Consider the following 11471-nt stretch of genomic DNA (forward strand, 5'->3'; position numbering starts at 1 on the left):
CTTAAATATGACAAAATTCAGCGTTCGTGATAGACCATATTGGTTTATTTATTGTGCTGTAGTGACACCAAGTTCTCAACAGATGGCAGAGTTAATCTGCATTGTGAAAACAACTTAATTCAAGGCATGACAGCACAGACGCTGTGGCACAGTAATATACTGAACAAAAATCTAAACGCAACATGCAACGATTTCAAAGATTTTACTGAGTTACAGTTCATATAAAGGAAATCAGTCAGTTTAAATAAATTCATTAGGCCCTAATCTATGGATTTCACATGACTTGGAATACAGATATGAATCTGTTGGTCACAGATACCTTCAAATAATTGTGTACAGATCCTTGCAGCATGGGGCCATGCATTGTCATGCTGAAACATGAGGTGATGGCGGCTGATGAATGGCACGACAATGGGATTCAGGATCTCGTCACGGTATTCACAGCATTCATTCACGGCCTTCATATTGCAATTGTGTTCATTGTCCGTAGCTTATGCCTACCCATACCATAACCCCACCATGGGGCACTTTGTTCACAACGTTGACATCAGCAAACCACTTGCCCACACGTCTGCCATCTGCCGTGTACTGTTGAAACCGGGATTCATCCGCAAAGAGCATAGTTCTCCAGCGTGTCAGTTGCCATTGAAGGTGAGCATTTGCCCACTGATGTTGGTTACAATGCCGAACTGCAGTCAGCATGCCAATTGCACACTCCCTCAAAACTTGAGACATCTGTAGCATTGTATTGTGTGACAAAACTGCACATTTTAGAGTGGCCTTTTCTTGTCCCCAGCTTCTTGATATGCCACACCTGTCAGGTGGATGGCAAAGGAGAAATGCTCACTAACAGGGATGTAAATGAATTTGTGTACAAAATGTTAGAGAAATAAGCTTTTTGTGCTTATCTTCTTATGGCTGGGGGCAGTATTGAGTAGCTTGGGTGAATAAGGTGCCCAGAGTAAACTGCCTGTTACTCAGTCCCAGAAGCTAAGATATGCATATTATTAGTAGATTTGGATAGAAAACACTCTGAAGTTTCTAAAACTGTTTGATGTCTGTGAGTATAACAGAACTCATATGGCAGGTGAAAACATCCAACCAGGAAGTGTGAAATCTGAGGTTTGTAGGTTTGCCTATCCAATATACAGTGTCTATGGGGTCGTATTTGCACTTCCTAAGGCTTCCACTAGATGTCAACAGTCTTTAGAACCTTGTTTGATGCTTCTACTGTGAAGGAGGGGGGAATGGGTGCTGTTTGAGTCAGGGCTCTGGCACAGTGCCACGAGCTCACTCAGGCACGTCCCTGTGAGAGTTAGCTGCGTTCCATCGCATTTCTACAGACAAAGGAATTCTCCGGTTGAAACATTAGTTAAGATTTATGTTAAAAACATCCTAAAGATTGATTCTATACATCGTTTGACATGTTTCTACGAACTGTAACGGAACTGTTTGACTTTTCGTCTGGCCTGCGCGTCATCAATTTTGATTTTGGAACTAAACGCGCAAACAAAAAGGAGGTATTTGGACATAAATTATGGACGTTATCGATCAAAACAAACATTTATTGTGGAACTGGGATTCCTGGGAGTGCATTCTGATGAAGATCATCAAAGGTAAGTGAATATTTATAATAGTATTTCTGACTTCTGTTGACTCTACAATATGACGGATATCTGTATGGCTCTTTTGGGCTCTGAGCGCTGTACTCAGATTAGAGCATGGTGTGAATTTAAAAAAAAATCTGACACAGCGGTTGCATTAAGGAGAAGTTTATCTAAAGTTCCATGTGTAATTCTTGTATCTTTTATCAATGTTTATTATGAGTATTTCTGTAAATTGATGTGGCTCTCTGCAAAATCACCGGATGTTTTGGAGGCAAACATTACTGAACATAACACGCCAATGTAAACTAAGATTTTTGGATATAAATATGAACTTTATCAAAAAAAACATACATGTATTGTGTAACATGAAGTCCTATGAGTGTCATCTGATGAAGATCATCAAAGGTTAGTGATTAATTTTATCTCTATTTCTGCTTTTTGTGACTCCTCTCTTTGGCTGGCTGTGTTTTTCTGTGACTAGGTACTGACCTAACATAATCGTTTGGTGTGCTTTCGTCATAAAGTCTCTTTGAAATCGGACACTGGGGCTGGATTTACAACAGGTTTATCTTTAAAATAGTGTAAAATACTTGTATGTTTGAGGAATTTTAATTATGAGATTTCTGTTGTTTGAATTTGGCGCCCTGCACTTTCACTGGCTGTTGTCAAGTCGATCCCGTTAACGGGATCTCAGCTATATTAAGGAACATTTCTGGGATCTTTTTTTTCAGCTCATGAAATATGGAACCAACAGTTTACATGTTGCGTTTATATTTTTGTTCAGTGTACATTCATACTAACATCTTTTGAGGGAATCAGTGATAAAAATAGGTTTGGTTGACTGATACTGCTTCTCAATGCGTCACAATACAACAAAATACATTTTTTGAAGGACAACCATGAAGGTCAGTTCATATGATCACTAAAGAACCATTTTGCTGAAGTGAAAAATATATTATCCCAAAAACACTGTTCAAGGTCATACCGTGAAAGAAACATTTTAAAATGTCTGGTGGTATTTTTAGGACTTTTACTGGCTTCAATAAACTCCTGCCTCTGCACATAATGGAAAAGCCGGCTCCAGTAGCTGTTCCTCAGGGACACACAGGTGAAATGTGGGCCAATCTCTGTAATTTACTGTTTTCCCTGCTACGTCATGTTGCGCACTCAGGAACAATATTGCAAACAAAACTTACAAGGCATTCATGGTAGTTCCGTAAAATGACCTAGTTTAGATCTACAGTATATGACTGAAACCTCCTGGCCACACTGATATACACTGAGTGTACAAAACATTACGAAAACCTTCTTAATATTGAGTTACACCCCCTTTTTCCCCTCAGAACAGCCTCAATTCGTTGGGGTATGGACTACAAGGTGTCGAATGTGTTCCACAGGGATCAAATCAAATGTTATTTGTCACATGCGCTGAACACAACCTTACCATGAAATGCTTACTTACAAGCCCTTAACCAACAATGCAATTCAAGAAATAGAGTTAAAAAAAGATTTACTAAATAGACTAAAGTAAAAATAAATAAAATCAAAAGTAACAAGAAAATTACATAACAATAATGAGGCTATTTACAGGGGGTACCGGTACCGAGTCAATGTGCGAGGGTACAAGTTAGTTGAGGTAATTTGTACATGTAGGTAGGAGTAGCAGCAGTGTAAAACAAGGGGGGGGGGGGGCATTTGATTAATTGTTCAGCAGTCTTATGACTTGGGGGTAGAAGCTGTTAAGGAGCCTTTTGGACCTAGACTTGGCGCTCCGGTACCGCTTGCCGTGCGGTAGCAGAGAAAACAGTCTATGACTTAAGTGACTGGAGTCTTTGCCAATTCTTTGGGCCTTCATCTGACACCGCCTAGAATATAGGTCCTGGATGGCAGGAAGCTTGGCCTCAGTGATGTACTGGGCCGTACGCACTACCCTCTGTAGCGCCTTACGGTTAGATGGTGCAGCTGTAGAACTTTTTGAGGATCTGCGGACCCATGCCAAATCTTTTCAGTCTTCTGAGGGGGGAAAGGTGTTGTTGTGCCCTCTTTACAACTGTCTTGATGTGTTTGGACCATGATAGTTTGTTATCTTAGTGATGAGCTTTGTGGGCACTATGGTGTTGAACGCTAAGCTGTAGTCAATGAACAGCATTCTCACGTAGGTGTTCCTTTTGTCAAGGTGGGAATAGGCAGTGTGGTGTGCGATTTAGATTGCGTAATCTGTGGATCTGTTGGGGCGGTATGTGAATTGGAGTGGGTCTAGGGTTTCCGGAATGATGGTGTTGATGTGAGCCATGACCAGCCTTTCAAAGCACTTCATGGCTATGGTCGTGAGTGCTACGGGGCAGTAGTCATTTAGGCAAGTTATCTTCGCTTTCTTGGACACAGGGACTATGTTGGTCTGCTTGAAACATGTAGGTATTACAGACTCGGTCAGGGAGAGGTTGAAAATGTCAGTGAAGACACTTGCCAGTTGGTCTGCGCATGCTTTGAGTACACGTCCTGGCAATCCATCTGGCCCCGCGGCTTTGTGAATGTTGACCTGTTTAAAGGTCTTGTTCACATTGGCTATGGGGAGCGTGATCACACAGTCGTCCGGAACAGCTGGTGCTCTCATGCATGCTTCAGTGTTGTGGGGGCGACGTCATCGATGCACTTATTGATGAATCCTGTGACTGAGGTGGTATACTCCTCAATGCCATTGGATAAATACTGGAACATATTCCAGTCTGTGTTGGCAAAACAGTCCTGTAGCGTAGCATCCGCGTCATATGACCACTTCCGTATTGAGCGAGTCACTGGTACTTCCTGCTTTAGTTTTTTCTTGTAAGCAGGAGTATAGATTTGCCAAATGGAGGGCGAGGGAGAGCTTTGTATGCATCTCTGTGTGTGGAGTAAAGGTGGTCTAGAGTTTTTTTCCCCTCTGGTTGCACATGACATGCTGGTAGAAATGAGGTAAAACGGATTTAAGTTTGCCTGCATTGAAGTCCCCGGCCACTAAGAGCGCCACTTCTGGATGAACATTTTCTTGTTTGCTTATGGCCTTATACAGCTCGTTGAGTGCGGCCTTAGTGCCAGCATTGGTTTGTGGTGGTAAATTAGACGGCTACGAATAATATAGATGAGAAATCTCTTGGTAGATAGTGTGGTCCACAGCTTATCATGAGGTTTTCTTCCTCAGGCAAGTAGTACCTCGAGACTTCTTCAATATTAGACATCTCGCACCAGCAGTTATTGACAAATGGACACACACCCCCGCCCATCGTCTTACCAGACGTAGCTGCTCTGTCCTGCTGATGCATGGAAAATCCAGCCAGCTCTATATTATCTGTGTCATCGTCCAGCCACGACTTGGTGAAACATAATATATTACAGTTTTTAATGTTTCGTTGGTAGGATAGTCTTAACCATAGATTGTCCAGTTTATTTTCCAATGATTGCATGTTGACCAATAATACGGAGGGTAGTGGTGGTTTACCTACTCGCTGGTGAATTCTCACAATGCACCCCGCACTCCTCCCCCTTTTTATCAGTCTTTTCTTCACACGGATGAATGGCATTTGGGCCTGGTCTCGACAAAGCAGTATATCCTTCACATCGGACTCATTAAAGAAAAAATCTTCATCCAGTTTGAGATGAGTAATCGCTGTTCTGATATCCAGAAGCTCTTTTCGCTCATAAGAGACGGTAGCAGCAACATTATCTACAAAATGCGTGACAAACACTGCAAAAAACAAAAACAAAATGATGCTGGCCCATGTTGACTTGAATGCTTCCCACAGTTGTGTCAAGTTGGCTGGATGTCCTTTGGGTGGTGTACCATTCTTGATACACACGGGAAACTGTTGTGCATGAAAAACCCAACAGCGTTGCAGTTCTTGACACATTCAAATCGGTGCGCCTGGCACCTACTACCATACCCCATTCAAAGGAACTAAAATCTTTGCCTATCCACCCTCTGAATTGCACACATACAAAGGCCATGTCTCAATTGTCTCAAGGCTTAAAAATCCTTCTTTAACCCGTCTCCCCTTCATCTACACTGATTGAAGTGGATTTTGCAGGTGACATGAATAAGGGATCATAGCTTTCACCTTGATTCACCTGGTCAGTTTATATCATGGAAAGAGCAGGTGTTCCTAATGTTTTGTACACTCAGTGCATAGTACCTCAAACATTTTTGCATTGTGCAATAACAGTTTAAAGAGGATTTAAAACCATAACCTGGGATGGGATCAAACAACGCAATGGCAACCTTGTATGAATCACTCTAGGTAATGAGTGCCAGCCTGGTGATGAATACAGAAAAGTATGTCCTGGAATGAAAACATCACCGACACTCTCTGCCTCATTTACATCTGAGGGCTAAAGTGGTCAACCCATTATGCTGGGAAAGAGAGAGAGGGGGTGAGAGAGCGAAAGAAAGAGGGTTATTAAAGAGAGCGAGCGAGAGAGATTTTGGTTGTGGTGATTTAGTGCAGGTGGCACACAGATGGGACCCCCTCTGGGACCTGGGGCTCATTAATGAGTTACTGCCAGAGGGCCTGGGGACGTGACACCATGAACCAGACGGAGCCCTCTATCGTGGCGGTATAAAGATACCCGGTGTGCCACTCTCCATTACCATGAGATGTCTCCCAGTTGTTTAATTTGTGGATTACTACCCAGCCCCAAGCTGGCACAGTTTCACTGTGGATGTGGCAGATCAGGAAACAACACATTATGAAGGGAAATGCTGCATGATATATTACGAATTCTAGCTAGGTGGCTACAGTGCCTTGCAAAAGTATTCATCCCCCTTGGCGTTTTTTCTTTTTTGCATTACAACCTGTCATTTAAATTGATTTTTATTTTGTATTTCACAAAATAGCCCAAATTGGTGAAGTGCAATGAAAAAAATAATAAAAACTGAAAAGTGGTGCGTGCATATGTATTCACCCACTTTGCTATGAAGCCCCTAAAGATCTGGTGCAACAAATTACCTTCAGAAGTCACATAATTAGTTAAATAAAGTCCACAATCTAAGTGTCACATGATCTCAGTATATATACACCTGTTATGAAAGGCCCCAGAGTCTGCAACACCACTAAGCAAGGGGCGGCACCATGAAGACCAAGGAGCTCTCCAAACAGGTCAGGGACAACGTTGTGGAGAAGTACAGATCAGGGTTGTGTTATAAAAAAATATCTGAAACTTTATTAAAGTTTCAGCACCATTAAATCCATTATAAACATTTTTTATGAATATGGCACCACAACAAACCTGCCAAGAGAGGGCCGCCCACCAAAACTCACAGACCAGCCAAGGAGGGCATTAATCAGAGAGGCAACAAAGAGCTAAAAAATAACCCTGAAGGAGCTGTCCATAGGACCACTTTAAGCCTCACACTCCACAGAGCTCGGCTTTACGGAAGAGTGGTCAGAAAAAAGCCATTGCTTAAAGAAAAAAATAAGCAAACACTTTTGGTGTTCGCTAAAAGGCATGTGGGAGACTCCCCAAACATATGGAAGAAGGTACTCTGGTCAGATGAGATTAAATTTGAGCTTTTTGGCCATCAAGGAAAATGTTGTCTGGCGGAAACCCAACACCTCTCATCACCCCGAAAACACCATCCCCAGTGAAACATGGTGGTGGCAGCATCATGCTGTGGGGATGTTTTTCCATCGACAGGGACTGGGAAACTGGTCAGAATTGAAGGAATGATGGATGGTGCTAAATACAGGGAAATTCTTGAGGGAAACCTGTTTCAGGGGGGGGGGGGGGGGGGGGTGAATAGTTATGCACATTCAAGTTTTCAGTTGTTGTGTCTTTCTTATTTGTTTCACAAGAAAAAAATATTTTGCATCTTCAAAGTGGTAGGCATGTTGTGTAAATCAAGTGATACAAACCCCCCAAAAATCTATTTTAATTCCAGGTTGTAAGGCAACAAAATAGGAAAAATGCCAAGGGGGGTGAATACTTTTTGCAAGCCACTGTAGCTAGCTGGCTAACGTTAGTTAGGCTAGGGGTTAGGGTTAAGGTTAGGGCTAAGTTTAGTTACGTTAAAGGGTTAAGGTTAGGGGAAGGTCAGCTAAAAGGGTTAGCTAACAGGCTAAGTAGTTGCAAAGTAGCTAAATAGTAGTACGTAGTTGAAAAGTTCTACCTCAACTACTACAGTATCCTTTCAAATTGTAAAATTGGTACCTGTGTATAACTTACTTTCTCCAGTTTTTTTCTTCCTTTCTTATTTCTCATGTTTTGTTTGACTATTTTTATATTGAATACTACACTGTTGGGAAAGGCTTGCAAGTCATGCATTTCACAAATAAAACGTGAAACTTGAAGGTCCTGTGTAGATTGTATTTTCAACCAGCAACTATCAAGAAATAACACTGATCAAATGTTTTCACAATTTTACAGTGTTAGTTTCATCAGCTGTTGTACAATATGATATAACACACAGAATTGCACTGAGCCTTTTAAAGCCTGGATTAAAGTGAGAGTTAAAGAAGGCTGTGGATGGAGGACAGTTTAAGGCAAGTGTTGTTGATGAAGACTGGGTTGGAGCTAAGCTTAGGTTAATGAGTTGAGTTGAGGTCCAATTCTTACCTGCTATGACCTTGACTAACACTTTTGGTATAATTCACTTAATTCATGGGACACTTCACAATTTCTCACCTTTGTATGTAGGTGGGCAGCTAGAATGAGATGTGGGTCCAATATGTCCCCCAGTTTTTGATCTGAAACTGGGTAAGAGTTAAAGCAGTACAGGGTGGGGGGGATGCCCAGTGAGTTGAGGTATAGCAGATGGAGTTAATACCAGATAGAGGGGTTACTAACTGTCACCCTGTATTAACACAACATCCTCAGGAGATGGGTCAGGCTCAGGACAGCCAAAGGCACTCATGCACAACTTTGTGAGGGAGCGGGCCCTGTTGTTTAGGAGAGGACTCTGGGTGGTCATCAGAGAATGAAATCCCCTCCTTGTTCCTGAACCGCAGTCAGGATTATGGGTCATATTGGCCAATTATCCAAAAACATCCAGCTTTAGTCAGTGGAATATAGAGAAAGCCTGCAAATCTCTCTGTATCAATATCTACATCTGAGGTTGACAAATAACAGTTCAGCCTTTAATTGTTTTATCTCTTCTCAGCTAACGAAATCATTTAATTCCTGATTGATTCATCAATCTCAATGTCAGCTACTATCAAAGGTCAGGTATGAGGCTACTTTTATCGCTGTGCAGTTTGTGTGTGTGTGTGTGTTTGTTTTGTGTGGACTGACTGTGTTGTTATGGTGATTTCTTACCATGGTAATTGGACACACGGCGAGGGGGAGACGGCCAGTAAAATCCTCAGGCATTCCTGTCACGCACCTTCTATTCACCAGCTAAATAACTGAATCAGGCTATTTCAGTCCCCTCTGAGTGGAGCTGTAATTTGGTGCCGTACTCTCTACATACATCAGATAGGCGCCTTCTCTGTGCTGGCCTTGAAGATCACTTAATAGCTTCTGACCTTCCTCAGGGATCTCAGCAGACAGGAGAATTATCCGTCTTTATGTCTCAGCTGATAGCCTTCCATCTGGCCACTACCCATGATGTGCATACCTCCCAGTTAACCAAGTCAGAGCTTAGTGTTCCCAGAACAGTCTCTGACACACTACAATAGAAAGATGTGTTCTGTGTTAACCGCTGGACAACGTGCTAGTTTTATTCAGTCATGGTCATGATACAGGAACAGCCTCTGGATTTCAGACTCTCTGTGTTTCATCCTATGAATCCCTGTCTGCTAACTTTAGCGTCATCACATGACTGAGTTCCGTGCATACCTGGGCCAATGGAATGTCAGGAACATTGGTTAATTGGCAGTCACATGCTACAGACATTCTATTTAGAATCATCTGAATGCTCTTCATGAGCCCTAAACTGGCCATGAGAGTCAGTCAGAAGGACAAACAGATAAATTCAGCAAAAAAAGAAACGTCCCTTTTTCAGGACCCTGTCTTTCAAAGATAATTCGTAAAAATCCAAATAACTTCACAGATCTTCATTGTTAAGGGTTTAAACACTGATTCCCATGCTTGTTCAATGAACCTTAAACAATTAATGAACATGCACCTGTGGAACGGTCGTTAAGACACTAACAGCTTACAGACAGTAGGCAATTAAGGTCACAGTTATGAAAAAGAGGCCTAAAGAGGCCTTTCTACTGACTGAAAAACACCAAAAGAAAGATGCCCAGGGTCCCCGCTCATCTGCGTGAACATGCCTTAGGCATGCTGCAAGGAGGCATGAGGACAGCAGATGTGGCCAGGGCAATAAATTGCAATGTCTGTACCGTGAGACAGGACGGACAGCTGATCGTCCTCGCAGTGGCAGATCACGTGTAACAACACCTGCACAGGATCGGTACATCCGAACATCACACCTGCGGGACAGGTACAGGATGGCAACAACAACTGCCCGAGTTACACCAGGAACGCACAATCCCTCCATCAGTGCTCAGACTGTCAGCAATAGCCTGAGAGATGCTGGACTAAGGGCTTGCAGGCCTGTTGTAAGGCAGGTCCTCACCAGACAAACGTCGCCTATGGGCACAAACCCACCGTCGCTGGACCAGACAGGACTGGCAAAAAGTGCTCTTCACTGACGAGTCACGGTTTTGTCTCACCAGGGGTGCTGGTCAGATTTGCGTTTATCGTCGAAGGAATGAGAGTTACATCGAGGCCTGTACTCTGGAGCGGGATCGATTTGGAGGTGGAGGGTCCGTCATGGTCTGGGCCGGTGTGTCACAGCACCATCGGACTGAGCTTGTTGTCATTGCAGGAAATCTCAACGCTGTGCGTTACAGGGAAGACATCTTCCTCTCTCATGTGGCACCCTTCCTGCAGGCTCATCCTTCCAGCATGACAATGCCACCAGCCATACTGCTCGTTCTGTGCGTGATTTCCTGCAAGATAGGAATGTCAGTGTTCTGCCAGGGCCAGCGAAGAGCCCGAATCTCAATCCCTTTGAGCACGCCTGGGACCTGTTGGATCGGAGGGTGAGGGCTAGGGCCATTCCCCCCAGAAATGTCCGGGAACTTGCAGGTGCGTTGGTGGAAGAGTAGGGTATCATCTCACAGCAAGAACTGGCAAATCTGGTGCAGTCCATGAGGAGGAGATGCACTGCAGTACTTAATGCAGCTGGTGGCCACACCAGATACTGACTGTTACTTTTGATTTTGACCCCCCCTTTGTTCAGGGACACATTATTCAATCTGTTAGTCACATGTCTGTGGAACTTGTTCAGTTTATGTCCCAGGTTTTGAATCTTGTTATGTTCATACAAATATGTACAAATGTTAAGTTTCCTGAAAATAAACGCAGTTGACAGTGAGAGGACATTTCTTTTTTTGCTGAGTTTATAACACACATGCCTTTGTTAGCAGTCTCCTCAGTAACAGGTGGTCAATCACACTTCTTTTCACTCTGTTGACCTGCAGCAGTTTAGCTTCATTTGAAATATGTTATCGTCATTAGCTTAGGCATGATCAACTTCATTCTGCAAATTGAAAGACACACGCTGTTTTCAAGTTGGCATGCTTTGAATGTTACATACTTCAACACATTCAGTGCTTTTCACAAGCCCCATACAAACTCCCTATGACAAACACAAGTATAGAAGTATTCAAACCACATTCCCATAAGAATGTACTGTGTAAATACATGGACCACAACATTCAGTGAGACAAATAACAAAGATGCTATTACCAGAGGGTAGCCTAGTGGTTAGAGCGTTGGGCCAATAACAGAAAAGTTGCTGGATCAAATCCCCGAGCTGACATGGTTAAAATCTGTCATCCTGCCCGAGCAAGGCAGTTAACCCACTGTTCACTGGGCGCCATG

Source organism: Salvelinus namaycush, chromosome 2, assembly GCF_016432855.1.
Source record: "Salvelinus namaycush isolate Seneca chromosome 2, SaNama_1.0, whole genome shotgun sequence".
Lineage (NCBI taxonomy): Eukaryota > Metazoa > Chordata > Actinopteri > Salmoniformes > Salmonidae > Salvelinus > Salvelinus namaycush.